Genomic DNA, 17,441 nt, shown 5'->3' with positions numbered 1-17,441 from the left:
CTATTTTAAAAGTGCTTATTTCATATATTGATTTTGTGTACATTCAAACCCTTTAAGATTTGTTTGCTTTAGGTTGCAACTTCTACAAAAAGAACGACTACTTCACATACTCAAAAGTTTAAAAGTTGATTTTAGTGAGACTTGTCCACATCATTGCTTTAAGTTTTTTTTACCTATTACCATTGTTGAAGTGGAAACTGTAACACCTCAATTCTACCCACGGTATTTCAGTAAAAATCAGAGTATAAAAATTCACAAACGAAGCAATTGAGGTATCACATATTCATTCTCAAAGAAAAATCACCTCGTCGCATAAAGTGGATACATAGCATTCACAAAATACGGAGGAACCAATAACATCAAACAATAGTCTTTAACATAAATCCACTTCCATAAAAGTGAAACGGAAACTCAACATTTAGTTCAAGGATTCATAGCATCTAATTCCATAATTAACACAAATTAAAGTGACAATCTTAAAAGACAACTCAAGAATTCATCAAGACATAATAATCCAAAAACAAGTAAATCAACGCGTTCGTCCCTCCGAGTGCTACGTATCAGAGTGACAACGACTCAAGACCAACTCGACTAACCTCTCCTCAATGTGAATCATCTGCACGTTACCAATATAAAGGCAACGGCGAAACAAGGTAATAACACTTCACACGTATTCCAACGACTTCATATAACAACGGAACAACACCGATGATTCACATAATCAACTAACTCAATTAGAAATAACGTTAAATATTATCAAACAATTATATTAATCAAGTAACATATATCTATTATGAATAATTGTTTTCTAAATTCCAACCTATTTCTTGCTACAGTGAAACAGGGGAGAACAGGGTATATAGTGTGCTACTGTTATAAGTCCTAAATCATTATTTCATACTATCTATAAGACTCAATGAAATATAATGTATGTTATGATTTATTACCACTTAGATTAACAGGACTCGTATAGTCCGTCAACTTCAATCATGGTTTAAGAGCTACTAAAGTAATCAATTCCTACTGTATTAATTGACACAACATTAACCAAAATGTGACAAATGCAAGGAAAAGAACAAGGGACATCTCATACCAATTTTCCATAAAAAAAAATAAAGGAAGCAATTGAACTTTCAGCTAGGGGCGGCCATCCTCACTCATGAGAGCTACAGTACCATGGCTATACAAAATGAAGAATGAAAGAAAAACAATGGAGGCACAGCTTGAGACAGCCCCCTCCCTAACCAAGGGCATGCGTCTCCTAGGGCTACACTCAAGGTGTGCGTCTCCATTCACATACATAATCATACCAGTTCCATTTTTTTTTTAGGTTTTCCTACAATGAAGTTTTAATACAGAAATCGTTTCTTTGAACAGAAAAGAAATGGGAACACAGCAGCTTAAATTAAATCGATACAAATTCTACTTGACACACTCAATTAACACAAGCAATTGCAACAACCTAAATCCCTAATCCCCAACATACAAGGTTTCATAAGCCCCGTTATAGGAAGAGAACCCCACCCTTACCTTGTTTGGATTGAAGAAAACTCTACAAATCATAGCACTTGGATTGGGATCTCTCTAAGCTTGTTTCTCCTCTTCAAGACTTAGCCTCCTCTCTTCCAAATAAATTTTCTTTTTCTGGTTTCTCTACACTTCCCTTAGTCACTTACAATCACTAAAACCTACTCTTATTATAACATTGGCCTTAATAATTAACACCCCCTCACTATTATTCACTTAGTCAAAATAGGCCCAATAAGCTCATTAACTCAAAATGAATTAAAATACTATTTCTAACAATATTTCACCGGTAAAAGATTAATTCGCCACAAATAAAATTATCGACCAATAATAACAAAATTAATAATAATACTATTTAATTAAATAAATAATCAAATAATTGGGGCGTTATTGAAACTACTGTATGTGTTGTTATAATTTTTGAAGATATAAAAATATGTGTCAATAGTCCAACCATCTAATGTAGCAAGATACTGTGATGCATTATTTCACACAGAGATTATTTTTTCCACAATGACAAAATAAAAAAAGTTATGAAATAATTAATTATTATTTTAAAGATTGTTGCCTATGATTTTTCAACTACGTCAATTTTTGTGTGGGAGAAACAATCTCAATAGCTTCTTTTTTTCAAAGAGAAATAGTCATGCATAAAAAATGTGATGGCTATCTACTGGTTGTTCAGAAGCTTTGGCTTCACTTTTCAAAGAACAAAAAATTATGAACATTTATTATTGTAATAAATAAATATAAATGAAAACTTGTCATAGATGTATAAACATTAGACAAGTATCATGATTTAGGCGATAGGCTTTGAATAGCTTATTAAAAAAATAAAAAATAACAGACTTTGAATAATTTGACTGACATGTCTCTCACTCAAAATTAGAGTTGTTAAAATGGACCTGACACATCGGGCCGGCCCATAAGCCCTATATTTTAGCACGGGTTGGACTGAAAAAAAGTATAAGAAAATACAACCCTATCTTTTTGGGCCAGCCTATCGGGCTTGTGTTTTTTATGGACCGAACCAGCCAAGCGGGATTCGGGCTGGCCCACTACAAATATTAAAAAAAAAATTAAAAATTAAAAAACTCTTTTTGTTATTTTTGAAGGGAAATTGGGCTAAAATATGTTTTAAAAAAAAGCCCAATATCAAAGTTTAGTCTTTAATCTCAATTATTTTATTTTAAGGTTAGAAGTTATAACTTAAAAAAAACAAAGACTTGTGACAGTAGTAACATGAGAGAGGCTCTACTTCCAACTCAGCGACGACGGCGAACAATAGCATGGAACAGTGACGACATGAGGCTAAAATTCCTTCCAACTGAATATTATACAAAGAGGTAATTATAAAAAAAATTTAAGAAAAAAAGGATTTTATTAATAATCAAACAAAAAAGGTTACAAGAAACACAAGAGGGGGACAAGACCAAAACCTCTTAGGAGCAAAGTCTAAGCCTAGGAGTACCCGCTTTGTCTAACAAGTAATAAGCAATAATATCGGTATGAACACTATTGAACCAAGTGGTGCTTCTACTAACTAATCCAATGTTCGTCAGGACATCAGCGCAAAAATTGGCCTCTCTATAAATATGTGTGATCATGAAGTCCATACTAAGAGTATACGCCCAACACGTAAGCCAACGAGATTTGATTATCCATGGCACAAGCTGAACGTTTGAAAAAGCCTTCACCAAAAGTAAACAGTCTATTTCAATCCATAACTTCTGCCAGTTCAAATGTTTCGCCTTTTCTATAGCTAATATGGCTGCCATGAATTCAGCATAGACTGGGGACCCTTCCACCAAAAAAGAACTGAAACTGAGCACATGTTGGGCCTTTTCGTCACGGTATATACCTCCACAGGCAGCAAGCATGGGATCACCAGCGGCAACCCCGTCAATGTTTCATTTAATCCACCCCGGAGCCGGCGGACACCAAAGAATTTCAATCATGCTAAGCTGTCTACGAGGATGAAGCACAATACTAAAAGCCTTCAGCATTGTGAAACTGACCAAGGAACTATTAGTTTTTTTTGGAAGTTTGATTTTCCACCAATTCTGCTCTGGCAGCTATGTTAGATATGCAATTTTTCCATTGAATGACTCTGTTTTCAAATCTGAAGAGGTTTCTGGCATGCCAAATCTGATTGAAGGTGTGAGCAAGACTGGCCTTAACAACTGCTAGGGCCTGTGGGCTCCAAGGTTCATTCTAAGTCTTTAAACAGTCTTCCAAATTGTTGATGGTGAAGGGAAGCTGAAATTGTGTACTAATCCAAGTCCAAATTTTAGAAGCATAATGGCACTCAAAGAATAAGTGAGTTGAAGTTTCAGGAGCAGCCTGACAGAGAGAGCACAGGGAGGGAAATTGCATACCACACAATTGCAGATTTTCATCAGTGGGAATACAGTTATGAAGAAGCCTCCAAACAAGCATGGAGTGAGCAGGGGCAGCGTCTTTGTCCCAAGGAAACTTAGCCCAGTTATCATCACTAACTGGTTTGGTAATAAAAGCATAGGCCTGTTTGATAGATAGATTACCATCTTCACTGCTTTTCCAAGCTAAAAAATCATCCCTTTCCATTGAAAAACTTGAAAATTTGAGATTTCTCGTGTGTGACTTGAGTCACTCGCAATCCATGACTCGAATCAAACCAAATTGAGGAGAATGTGAAAAAAAATTATATTTGCGATTCAAATCGCAATTTACACATGATATGAATCATGCAACTCTATGACTCGAATCACAAGTTGTACATGACTCGAATCATAGACCTCCTGCCAAACACTGCCTTGTAACACCCGTATATTTTAATTTTTAATTTAAATGGAAATTTAATTAATAATTAGAATTATTGGTGGTTTGTGGGATTTAATTGGAAAAGGATGGTTTATGGTGTTGGGCCATGTGTGATGTTAAGGAATGAGGGGTGTTATGTTAGTAAAGGCCCTATTCTAATTAAAAGGTTATTTTATAAAATAATAAGGAAAATTGGGAGAAAGGAAAAAGGAACGTGAAAAGCAGAACAGAGGAGATGAGGGATTGGAAAGCTGGTACGTGAAGAGGAGCAATGGAGGGAGAGACCAATCAAGAACTCTTGGCTAAGGTAAGGGGGGACTCTTCCGGTTAATTTCTATTATGTGATTATCAGTAATAGGATGGATTAACGTATGATTCGATTCGATTGGGTATATTGGAATTTGATATTGCTAGGTATGTTATGATTTGGGATAATTGATGAATTTGTATAGATTGTTGGTTATTGATGTGTTGTTTTGATGTATAATGCTGTGTGATGAGAAATTCGATGATTATATGCCTGTCTGCGATGTCTGGAATCGTTTTTGGGTGAAAAGGATGTGAAATCGCAGAGTCTGAACGCAGACCCGTAATTCTGCAAAATCGCCAGGTCGCGCCGCGAACCTCTGTTTGCGCCGCGAACCTCTGTTTGCGCCGCGAACCGTTGGGCAGAAAACCAGGAAGTTGTGATACGCTCAGGTCGCGCCGCGTCCATGTGTTGGCGCCGCGAAGGCGTACTTATTTTCTCGTATCGCGCCGCGTGCATGAGTTGGCGCCGTGGACGTGTTTGTGTGGTTCAGGTCGCGCCGCGAACTTTGGTTGCGCCGCGTGCTGTAGCGATAGTTATTTCTTGGGAAAGTTAAATGATGTGTAACTTTCGAACCGTAGGTCTGTTCTTAGTGTCGTTTCGAGTACGATGAATCTTATGAGATAGCCTACGTGTTTAAACGATGGAATGAGGTGTGAATCCAATTATTTTTAAATATGATTTTATTTCTTGGTGAATGATGTATTGTACATATATGTGATGAGATGTGTTAAATACATGCTATGTTGAAATATTAATCATGTGACGATTTGTGTAATTGGATGATGTATTGTTGACATATATGACGAAATGTGACAATATAAGATGTTGTTTTGAAAACATTACGATATGATGATTGTTGAGAATTATATGATGATGATTGATGATTTGTGAATATTAATATGCTGTTAATATTAATATGTTGATTGTGGTGAATGTATGTGAATGATTGAATGATGCTTGGACATGTACATACTTGTTTGTGATGATATTGGTGAGATGAAATGAGACGATGTTAAGCATCGGATCGGTGATGATATAAGTATGTGATATGTGTGCATTCATTCATAAATCATTTACACTGGATCCCGTTGATGAGTGGATCGTTGGTGGCTAATTCCCATTGTGCGGAGATTAGTAAGCAGTCATCGTGTGCCCATGGGGGTGTGAGCGATGAGGTTAGTCGTGTGCCCATGTGGGGTGTAAGCGACTTGAAGGGCAGTATCGCAGAGAGAAGTCCTGTGAATGTGATTCACGAATTTTGGTACCACATGCATAGTGTCAGTTGTGTCATATGCATTTTGTCATAACATGATTGTATGGATTCTGTGTTGGTGTTGTAATCTATTATTGTGTGAATTGATGAATAATAGATGTGAATCTGAATATATGACAAATTGGGTGAATGATATATTATGATGTTTTGTTGCTTATGAATGCATAACATTGATTAATTGAGAATGAGACTCACCCTTACTTGTTGACAATTTTCAGATTGAGGATAGCTGCTTTCGACTTGGTGAGGATTAGCTCATAAGTCGGTTTAGTTGTTGTGTCGGTGTCATGCTCTGATAGATGTAACACTGGGGACGCGATGTTTTGAGTTTCGATTATAACTCTATTGTTTATTTTATTTGAAGTCTGATACATTAACGATGTAATGTTGACTTGATGATTTGGTTCCGCTGTGTAAACATGATTTTTATCTATGAGTTATAATTTCAGATGTTTCAGTGAATGCATGACATATGCCGAACGTGTGTTTTCTTTTATTTTTGAATTGTGACACCCTTTGCATGTTTACTCTGATTTAATTTTGTTAATTGCCATGGGGTATTAGAGGGGTGTTACACCAAAAGTTTGAGAATATGACGGACGATGACGATCTAAAGGCAGCGTATAATAGAGCGCATGTTTTCAAAGGCAAAAGTCATACTTATTGGAAAGTGCACATGTACATACACTTACTATCAGTTAATTTTGTTAATTGAGCGCATGTTTACTCTGATTTAATTTTGTTAATTGCCGTGGGGTATTAGAGGGGTGTTACAATAGTGGTATCAGAGCAGGTCGGTCCGTCCGGCCAATTGTTGAGTCAGTTGAGTTGCGCGACAGTTGTATATTGTCGGCATTTTATTCCTTGGTACACGACATGTGAGTGAATCACTGTCGGTACTTGGTTGTTTGTTGCAGGTGTTGGATTGAAAGAAGTGGGAGAGAAGCTTCGCTTCTCGGTTATGTTTCAGTTGTAAGAAGATTGACTCAGTAGGCTGTTGTTGGCAACAGTGCGAGCGTTGTTGGAGTTTGTTGTTTCCCGAATTGAAGGTGACTTGGAATTAAGACTTCACTGGGAATTGAGTTGGAACATCTTGAAGGAAGATGATTAGAAGTAATTGACAGTTATTGTAAGAGAAGGAAATTGGAAAGTTGCGATGTGTCAGCTCTACTGGTGTACTGCGAAGATGTCAGTTGAGTAGCCTTACGTCTCGGAAGAGATTCAGCTGCAAGTTTGCAAAGAGGATTGCTGTCGTAATGTTCCAGAAATCGCACTTCAGCGATAGGATGTGTTGCTCAAGTCATAAGAATGTTTGGAAGTGAAGAGATACGATAAGGGGCTGTTTGAAATGTGATAGAGTTGAAGAGAATGAGTTTCGGAGAGAGATTTTCGTAAGCAAAACGCAGGAAAATTGCTGAATAGCTGCGGAACTTCGAAAGTTCATAACTGGAGTTCTGGACATCCGAATTGAGTTCCATTTGAAGCGTCGGAAAGCTAACGAGATAAACTTTGTTATAAAAATAGTTGCAGCAGCTGTAACATATTTAATTGTGACAGGATGACGTTGGAAAGAGGTGAAGTTACGGTTACTCTTGTTCTTATAACTAGACTTGTTTATTGGTACTGCACGGGATGTCAGTGTCAGTGTTGAATGGATCGAAGGAATAATTAGAAGGTTTGTTGAGGAGTAATTTTAAGAATTGAATTTACCAATTGAGGAGTTTTGGATATATCGTATAGAGTGTCGCTGCATGATGTCAGTGTTGCATTTTTCGGGCAATGATTGGAAAATTCATATCTTTAGTTCCGAGTGTCGGATTAATATGCCGTTTGAACCTACGAGGAGGAGGGATTGTGTTCTAATTTATGGAAGAGTTATAAATACAGTAGAGTGACCCTATAAGGAGAGGTTCTGAAGTCGGTTATGGAAGCGTGAAACTTGTTGAATAAGAATGCCTACTACCGCGATTGTTTGAAACGACGTGGAGTAGAACATGTTGTTGACGAATAGGTTGATGAGATGTTCGGTAATAAAGATGGTTTGAGTGCCGATGAATTTTAGTGAAGAGTGCATTAGTAGTAAAGATGGAATAAACTTTAGAACTCTTGGAATCGTATTTGTGATGGCAAAGTAACGATAAGTATAAAAGAAGAATTGTAGGGAATTTCTAACATTTGTTGACGTGAGGAAGACTTTGTTGAGATTCCGAGTGGGATGATATTTGGACGTGAAGGATGTAATAGAATTTGGATTAAAACCACGAGTTATGAATGTTGTGCTATTGTGTTGCGTAAGAAGTCTTTAAAATGTCGGTGCTAATGATGAATGAGTTGGATTTAATTGGACAATTTAGAGACTTGAGTTAGTATGTGAAGGCACTCCTAATAGTGTTAGATTGAGTATGCTAGAAGATGACTAGTGGTATTCTTGACGGGATTAGAGAAGGTCAGGAAGATGATGTTGAGTTGATCGATAGGTTGACTTTGAATTACCAAGGTAAAGACGGTGAATTCAGAATCGACGAGAATGGTGTAATGAGGTTGAGTGATTGGATTTGTGTAACTGATGTTTTGAACTTCAGAAGGATATTCTGGAAGGACACCGTAGTGAATTATTGGACTATGACGATGTTAATGAGTTTGGGTGCAAACTCGGAAAGGGACACTATTATGTAGTGACGACGGTTTATGCTTAAATATGATGTTCAACTAATATTGACAAATTTAGGACTTGATCACCCTAAATCTCTTGTTGGTAGTAGATGGAATCATATAAAAGAGATAAGCTTGTTTTGTTACCTTAATGGTTTAAGATGTGATGAATACTAAGCCGTAAGAATAATCACTCACTATGTTGTGTGAACTTATGAAGAAGTGAATGTGAAAGAGTGCAACATGGTGGATGATGACTTAAGACGGGTAATCAGAGTCGCGCAGCGAAAGTGTGATGCGGAGTAGTGTTATGAGTACTACTCGCGGGAAGTAAGGAATTAATATGTCGGAAGCCTACATAGAGAATATGTATTGATCTATATGTTGGATTTAGAATCCAGTGGATGTAAGGATGTCGTGTCGAAGAATTATAACTCTTCTGAATAATTGCCGAGATGATGAATATGTTATTACGGTTGTACGTAGTTAACGAGTATGTATTCGGTGAAATTAAAACGAAGAGTTGATGCTATATGACGTTGTAATAATTTTGTGTTGTTGTTAAGGGGTTATTGTAGATTCTAGATATAATGAGGAATTATACTCTATGAAGGGAGGAATTGATTTAATTCTTAGAAAAGAGCGAAACTCAATTTGAGTTGTTTGTAAGAAATGGCGTATTGAGGCTGATGAGCGTGATTTTAATTACTTGTGTGCACTCGTTCCGATGGCCGGAATGTTTAATAGATGTAGTAACTCAGGAATTTGTTTTTGAGTGCGAGTAAGTATTACTGAGTGGTAAATTGGTACCATGAATGATGAAGGATGATTCTTGGACGAATGAGTAAAGAGAGTCGGAATCGGGTGAAACTTAGAAATCTATTTGGTATAGATGATTGTGATCAGTAATCAGAGTAGTGCGGAAAAACAGAATGTAAAGTATTGGATAATCGATGGCTTGACTTAAGGGGAGTCAAATAATTGGAATTCAATGGTATAGGAATATGAGTATTGAGTTTCTTGAAGGAAGCGGTTGGTGAAAAGTGTAAGTATTATTTTATCGCTTAGATGGAAGAGTATGTCTGAGGTTGGTATGTTTGGTAGATGGTATGCATTACTGCAGTGTTGATCAGTGTGATCATACTATAGATTGTGTAATTGTATTACTCGGCTGTTGAGCGTATTGTATAGGTTGTACCTCAATGTTCTGTTGTTGTTAACCTTTTTGGAGCTATAGCGAGTGGTATACGTTTGGATAGTCAAATGCGACGTAAGAATTGGGATTTGAATGTATGAAACATGTTTCCTGTCGGTTATGGCAGATGGATGGAGCTGGAGAGTCAGGTGAAGGACTCTTATACGAGCTGGTTACTTGAGGTATGTTTTCGAGGACGAAAACTCTTTTAGTGGGGGAGAGTTGTAACACCCGTATATTTTAATTTTTAATTTAAATGGAAATTTAATTAATAATTAGAATTATTGGTGGTTTGTGGGATTTAATTGGAAAAGGATGGTTTATGGTGTTGGGCCATGTGTGATGTTAAGGAATGAGGGGGTGTTATGTTAGTAAAGGCCCTATTCTAATTAAAAGGTTATTTTATAAAATAATAAGGAAAATTGGGAGAAAGGAAAAAGGAACGTGAAAAGCAGAACAAAGGAGATGAGGGATTGGAAAGCTGGTACGTGAAGAGGAGCAATGGAGGGAGAGACCAATCAAGAACTCTTGGCTAAGGTAAGGGGGGACTCTTCCAGTTAATTTCTATTATGTGATTATGGGTAATAGGATGGATTAACGTATGTTTCGATTCGATTGGGTATATTGGGATTTGATATTGTTAGGTATGTTATGATTTGGGATAATTGATGAATTTGTATAGATTGTTGGTTATTGATGTGTTGTTTTGATGTATAATGATGTGTGATGAGAAATTCGATGATTATATGCCTGTCTGCGATGTCTGGAATCGTTTTTGGGTGAAAAGGATGTGAAATCGCAGAGTCTGAACGCAGACCCGTAATTCTGCAAAATCGCCAGGTCGCGCCGTGAACCTCTGTTTGCGCCGCGAACCGTTGGGCAGAAAACCAGGAAGTTGTGATACGCTCAGGTCGCGCCGCGTCCATGTGTTGGCGCCGCGAAGGCGTACTTATTTTCTCGTATCGCGCCGCGTGCATGAGTTGGCGCCGTGAACGTGTTTGTGTGGTTCAGGTCGCGCCGCGAACTTTGGTTGCGCCGCGTGCTGTAGCGATAGTTATTTCTTGGGAAAGTTAAATGATGTGTAACTTTCGAACCGTAGGTCTGTTTTTAGTATCGTTTCGAGTACGATGAATCTTATGAGATAGCCTACGTGTTTAAACGATGGAATGAGGTGTGAATCCAATTATTTTTAAATATGATTTTATTTCTTGGTGAATGATGTATTGTACATATATGTGATGAGATGTGTTAAATACATGCTATGTTGAAATATTAATCATGTGACGATTTGTGTAATTGGATGATGTATTGTTGACATATATGACGAAATGTGACAATATAAGATGTTGTTTTGAAAACATTACGATGTGATGATTGTTGAGAATTATATGATGATGATTGATGATTTGTGAATATTAATATGCTGTTAATATTAATATGTTGATTGTGGTGAATGTATGTGAATGATTGAATGATGCTTGGACATGTACATACTTGTTTGTGATGATATTGGTGAGATGAAATGAGACGATGTTAAGCATCGGATCGGTGATGATATAAGTATGTGATATGTGTGCATTCATTCATAAATCATTTACACTGGATCCCGTTGATGAGTGGATCGTTGGTGGCTAATTCCCATTGTGCGGAGATTAGTAAGCAGTCATCGTGTGCCCATGGGGGTGTGAGCGATGAGGTTAGTCGTGTGCCCATGTGGGGTGTAAGCGACTTGAAGGGCAGTATCGCAGAGAGAAGTCCTGTGAATGTGATTCACGAATTTTGGTACCACATGCATAGTGTCAGTTGTGTCATATGCATTTTGTCATAACATGATTGTATGGATTCTGTGTTGGTGTTGTAATCTATTATTGTGTGAATTGATGAATAATAGATGTGAATCTGAATATATGACAAATTGGGTGAATGATATATTATGATGTTTTGTTGCTTATGAATGCATAACATTGATTAATTGAGAATGAGACTCACCCTTACTTGTTGACAATTTTCAGATTGAGGATAGCTGCTTTCGACTTGGTGAGGATTAGCTCATAAGTCGGTTTAGTTGTTGTGTCGGTGTCATGCTCTGATAGATGTAACACTGGGGACGCGATGTTTTGAGTTTCGATTATAACTCTATTGTTTATTTTATTTGAAGTCTGATACATTAACGATGTAATGTTGACTTGATGATTTGGTTCCGCTGTGTAAACATGATTTTTATCTATGAGTTATAATTTCAGATGTTTCAGTGAATGCATGACATATGCCGAACGTGTGTTTTCTTTTATTTTTGAATTGTGACACCCTTTGCATGTTTACTCTGATTTAATTTTGTTAATTGCCATGGGGTATTAGAGGGGTGTTACACCAAAAGTTTGAGAATATGACGGACGATGACGATCTAAAGGCAGCGTATAATAGAGCGCATGTTTTCAAAGGCAAAAGTCATACTTATTGGAAAGTGCACATGTACATACACTTACTATCAGTTAACGAATATCTATGTGTAGTGTAATACCCTAAACCCTAAAACTTATATATTAAGCATTGCACGACAATCTAAGGTGTCACCAACGACAATCCATTAACAATACAAACATTTAACAAACATGTAGCAGAAAATATCAACGTCATACAACACCTGTCATCGCACACTCACAATCACTTAGGGTATCTTTGCGGAAATATCAATCTTATTTGAAATAATAAAACATTACAACTTAGACCTTTAGTCTCAAATTTTAATTTATAATAAATTGTTTTCAAAACAAAGAGTTATCATATCCAACCCTTAACAAATTCAACATAAATCGAATAAAATAATTAAACTCCAACAAAACATAATAAGAAAACAAACGTTCCCAACTTTTACTATTTTCTTATTTATTTAAATAAATCCACTAAATTACCATTATTTTAATTGATTAAAATTCTAATTAATTCTAAACAACTATATCAACCTCTTACTGTCTCTCCCTATACCTCCACCTCAAGGATACTTATCCTCACAATCACGCAACAAGTAAATAAATCACACAAAAAGACATAATTAAATTAACCAAAATTATCTAACAAAAAAATGGGGTGTTACAGGTAGTCGTAATTGAGGGACCATTTATCCCTACGGGCGACAATGATGTTGTTAAACATCGAAAAGATTTGACAGATGATGAAACCAAAAAGGATTCATATGATTTGAAAGCGAAAAACATACTTATCTCCGCTTTAAGCGCGAAAGTATTCTACCTAATTTCATACATACGAGTGTTAATGGTATCTAGGATGCTCTCCAAACTCTCTATAAGGGAACGAGTGACGTCAAGGATTCTAAGGTCAATATGTTTAGAGATGATTTCGTATAGAACCCAGAGAATCCGTGAATTCCATGCAAACTAGATTCCTCCATTTAATAAACAAACTAAGCAACTTGGGAAAAACCTATTCTAAAAAAAGACTGTACTAACAAAGTATTGAGATCTATGAGCACGGGGTGGCAACCTAAGGTTACCGCTATAAATAATTTAACGATCTTAATACTTTAGATATCACAAAGTTTTTAGGGAAGTTAGTCGAGCATGAAAATGAATTAAAACAACACACGTATAGCAAAGTAAATTCGAAAAAGGAAGAGAATGGTAAAGAAGAGAAATAAACCTTTCTTTGAAAGCTTCATCATCCAAAGCAAAGAAATCAAAGGAAGAAAGTGATCACTCTGACGAAGAAGCTTCTAAAGAAAAGGAGACGAGTTTATTCGTTAGACGCTACAATAGATATCTGAAAAGAAACAAGCTAAAGCATTCTGACAAAGGATTGGTAGATTTCAGAAATACTCACCCGCCTTAGAGAGAACACCAGAAAAGGATGATGATAATATGTGTTATGAGTGCGGAAAACCGGGACATTTTAGAACCACTTGTCTAAATCTCACCAAACATCATAAAAAGAAATAAAGTTAAGTATGTTTTTGGTCCCTATAAATATCTCAAATTTCATTTTTAGTCCCTATTAAAAAAATGACATATTTTAGTCCCTATAAAATTTTGATGCATGCACTTTTAATCCCTGCTATTTTTCAAAATTTTGAAAACTGTTTAATTATCCTTAAAATTTTAAATTTTTGAATAATTTTTTCATGCGTGTTTAGAATATTATAAAATATTTCTTTACCAAATTATAAATTTTTTATAATGAAAAGAATTAAATATGATTTTTTTTAAATTTCAAAAGATAATTATAAAAGTAATGTAAATCTCGACTTAGAAATCAAATTTTGAGTTTCTTTTTTTTTTCGAGGAACTTTTTTTAACGTTCTAAACATGTCTGTAAAATAATCATTCAAAAATACACATCGGTTTAACATTAGAGACTAAAACTACGTGCATAATAATATTATGGGGACCAAAATATGTTATTTTTTAATAGGGACTGAAAATGAAATTTGAGATATTTATAGAGACAAAAAAACATACTTAACCCAAAGAAATATAAGGGATTCTACAAGAGTAAAGGAAAAATCTCAAAAGTTCGTACAACCTATATCACATGGTAAGAAGAGGATGGGAGCTCCTCCTCTGTTTTTTGCTGAAGTTCAGATGATGAGTGTGCCAACCTATGTTTGACGACACGTAAGAAAGGTAAAACTTCAAAGGTATACACTTATGGACCCGGTGTTTAATATTCATATAGTGAATTATCGAAAGCATTTGATGGTATGTATGTGGATTCTATAAAAGCTTTTAAGAAAATTTCTCTCCAAAAGAAATGATTTTAAAACTTGAAAACGAGATAAATAATATTAATCGCGCTTTGGATCCCCTCAAGGAAATGCATACATATCTAGTTGATTAGAGTTATAATGTTTCTATCACTTTAGTGGAAAGGGTAGAAAATGTAGAATGTGTTACGTGTACAACTTTAAAACTTGAAAGTGAAAATCTCAATGGACAACTAACACGTGTTATTTCACTATCGTCTACTAGTTCTAGTTCTTCGAGTGATAGAGGCATCAATTTCATGAAAAACCCTCATGTCTAAATATAAAAAGTATTTCATCTAAATCTATTTGTCATTATTGTGGTGATAAGGGACACATTATGCCTCTTTTTCATAATTGGAATGTTCAAGTTCCCAATGGTAAAGTTACATGGATTCCTAAATGCACCTCAGCTAACCCTAAAGGACCCACTAGTTGGGGACCTAAATTGACTATTTGATTGTCACATGAAGGTCTTGTCTTCGCGATAAGTTTATGGTTCCTAGATAGCAGATGTTCAAGACACATGACGAGAGATGCCTATATATTCATCAAGTTTGATGAGAAGGAAAGTGGTCACATCACATATGGGGACATCAGAAGAGGTAAGACTCTATGTGAAGGTATTGTGGGAAATACATTCACAATCACCATTAAAAATGTGCTTTTAGTTAAAGGGCTTGAACACAACCTACTTAGGATACACTTTGGTTTTATACTCTTAGTTTTTTAATTGAGCATAAGGCAAGTAAGGACCTTGTGCTTAAGGGTTATAGGATGGATAATGTCTATATGCTTGATATAGATGATGTGTTAATTCACAGAACTAAGTTCTTAGTCACCAAGAGTGAAGATTCTTAGTTATGGCATAGTCACGTGCATTTCAACTTGATAAATAAAATAGGATTCAGGAATCTAGTGATTGGTCTTCCTAAAATTAAATTTGCAATGACAAATTATGTGATGCTTCCCAAATAGGAAAGCAAACTAGTGTCATTTAAATCGAAAAAGGTTATTTCGACATCAAAACCTCTTGAGCTTCTCCACTTAGACTTGTTTGGCCCTTCACGAATAAAAAGTTTAGAAGGCGATTATTATAGGTTTATGATTATTGGTGAATACTCTAGATTCACTTTGATGTTATTTTAACCCATCAAGATGAAACTTTTGAAGCTTTCATTAATTTTGCTAAACTTGTTCAAAATGTGTTTAATTTAAAAATTATCACATTCCATAGTGATCATGGTGGTGAATTTATTAACCATCAATTTCAAAACTTCTGCACCAAAAATGGAATTTCTCATAACTTTTCATGTCTAAGAATTCCACAACAAAATGGTGTTGTTGAGCATAAAAATTGTGTTTTAGAAGAATTGGCCCGGACCATGATAAGTGAAATGAGTCTTCCTATGTACTTTTGGGCGGATGCGATTAATACCACATGTCATGTCTTAAATAGGGTGGCCATTTGACCCATCCTAGAGAAGACACCCTATGAGTTACTCAAAGGTATAAAATCAAATAGTTTTACTTTTGCGTTTTCGGTTGTAAATGTTTCGTTTTAAGTAACGGAAAGGAAAATATTGGTAAATTTGATGCTAAGTCCAATGAAGGGATATTCTTAGGGTACTCATCTATGAGTACAAATTATAGGGTTTAAAATCATAGAGCTGCTTCCATGGAAGAATCTATTCATGTTAAATTTGATGAGTCTTCACCCCAAAAAATGGGGAAATATATTTGTTCTGATATTTCATGTGATAACGAAGAAGTTGATCAACGACGAAAGTTCCAAAGACGATCATCATCCTACACCAAAGGATTAAGATATTATTGGAGATAAAAAGTAAATCTTACACGAGGATTATAAACAAGATATCCCAAACCAGCTGCCTCAGGATTGGACAATCGCAAAGGATTATTTGTTGGATCAAATTCTAGGAGATATCAAAAGAGGTATAAGTACTAGAGTATGAGTCAATAATTTATGAAAGTACTATGCTTTCATCTCTCTGATTGAACCTAAATTGATATATGATGTCTTACTTAACAAGGAATGGTTACATTCCATGCAAGAAAAACTTATCCAATTTAAACGTAACGACGTTTGAGACCTTATTCAGCGTCTAGTTGATTAAACCGTCATTGGCACTAGATGGGTATTTAGGAACAAGATGGATGAAAATGTCATAATTATTAAAAATAAAGTAAGATTACTGGCAAAAGGATATAATCAAGAGAAAGGAATAGACTACAAGGAGACTTTTGCTCCTATAGCTCATCTAGAAGTTATTAGACTCCTTTTGGCATTTGCTTGCTGCCTGGATTTTAAGCTTTATTAGATGGATGTTAAATATGCTTTTCTTAACGACTATATAAACAAATAGGTGTATGTTTCACAACCTTTGAGTTTTAAGGATGATGACAATCCTGAATCTGTTTTTAAAGTGAAAAGAGCCCTCTATGGTCTCAAACAAGCTCCAAAAGATAGATATGAGCGATTAAGTGGATTTTTAATCAAACAAGGATTTAATCATGGTAAAGCGGACACCAATTTGTTTATTATATGTAAATAAAAGCATATTTTTTCAATCCAAATATATGTCGATGATATTATTTTCGATTCTACTAATGAATCTCTTTGTAGAGAGTTTGCAAGTTTAATGTTGGGTGAAATTGAAATGTCTCTTATGGGAGAGCTAACATATTTCTTAGGATTGCAAAATAAGCAAGTCGAAAAAGACACTTTCATAAGTCAAATAAAATAATCCTTAGAGCTTCTGAAGAATTTTGATATGAAAAATTTGAGAAGTATCTTGTATTATCCAAAAAAAGTAAGGTGTGTGCGTGTCCCCCCTGCAGAGGAAGGGAGACTCAAAGTTCCTAAAAGGTATATTATACGAAATGGGTGAGGGCTAGCCCACGG

Source organism: Vicia villosa, unplaced genomic scaffold (genome assembly GCF_029867415.1).
Source record: "Vicia villosa cultivar HV-30 ecotype Madison, WI unplaced genomic scaffold, Vvil1.0 ctg.001416F_1_1, whole genome shotgun sequence".
In the NCBI taxonomy this organism is placed as follows: domain Eukaryota; kingdom Viridiplantae; phylum Streptophyta; class Magnoliopsida; order Fabales; family Fabaceae; genus Vicia; species Vicia villosa.
Note: the sequence above shows the minus strand (reverse complement) of the source record.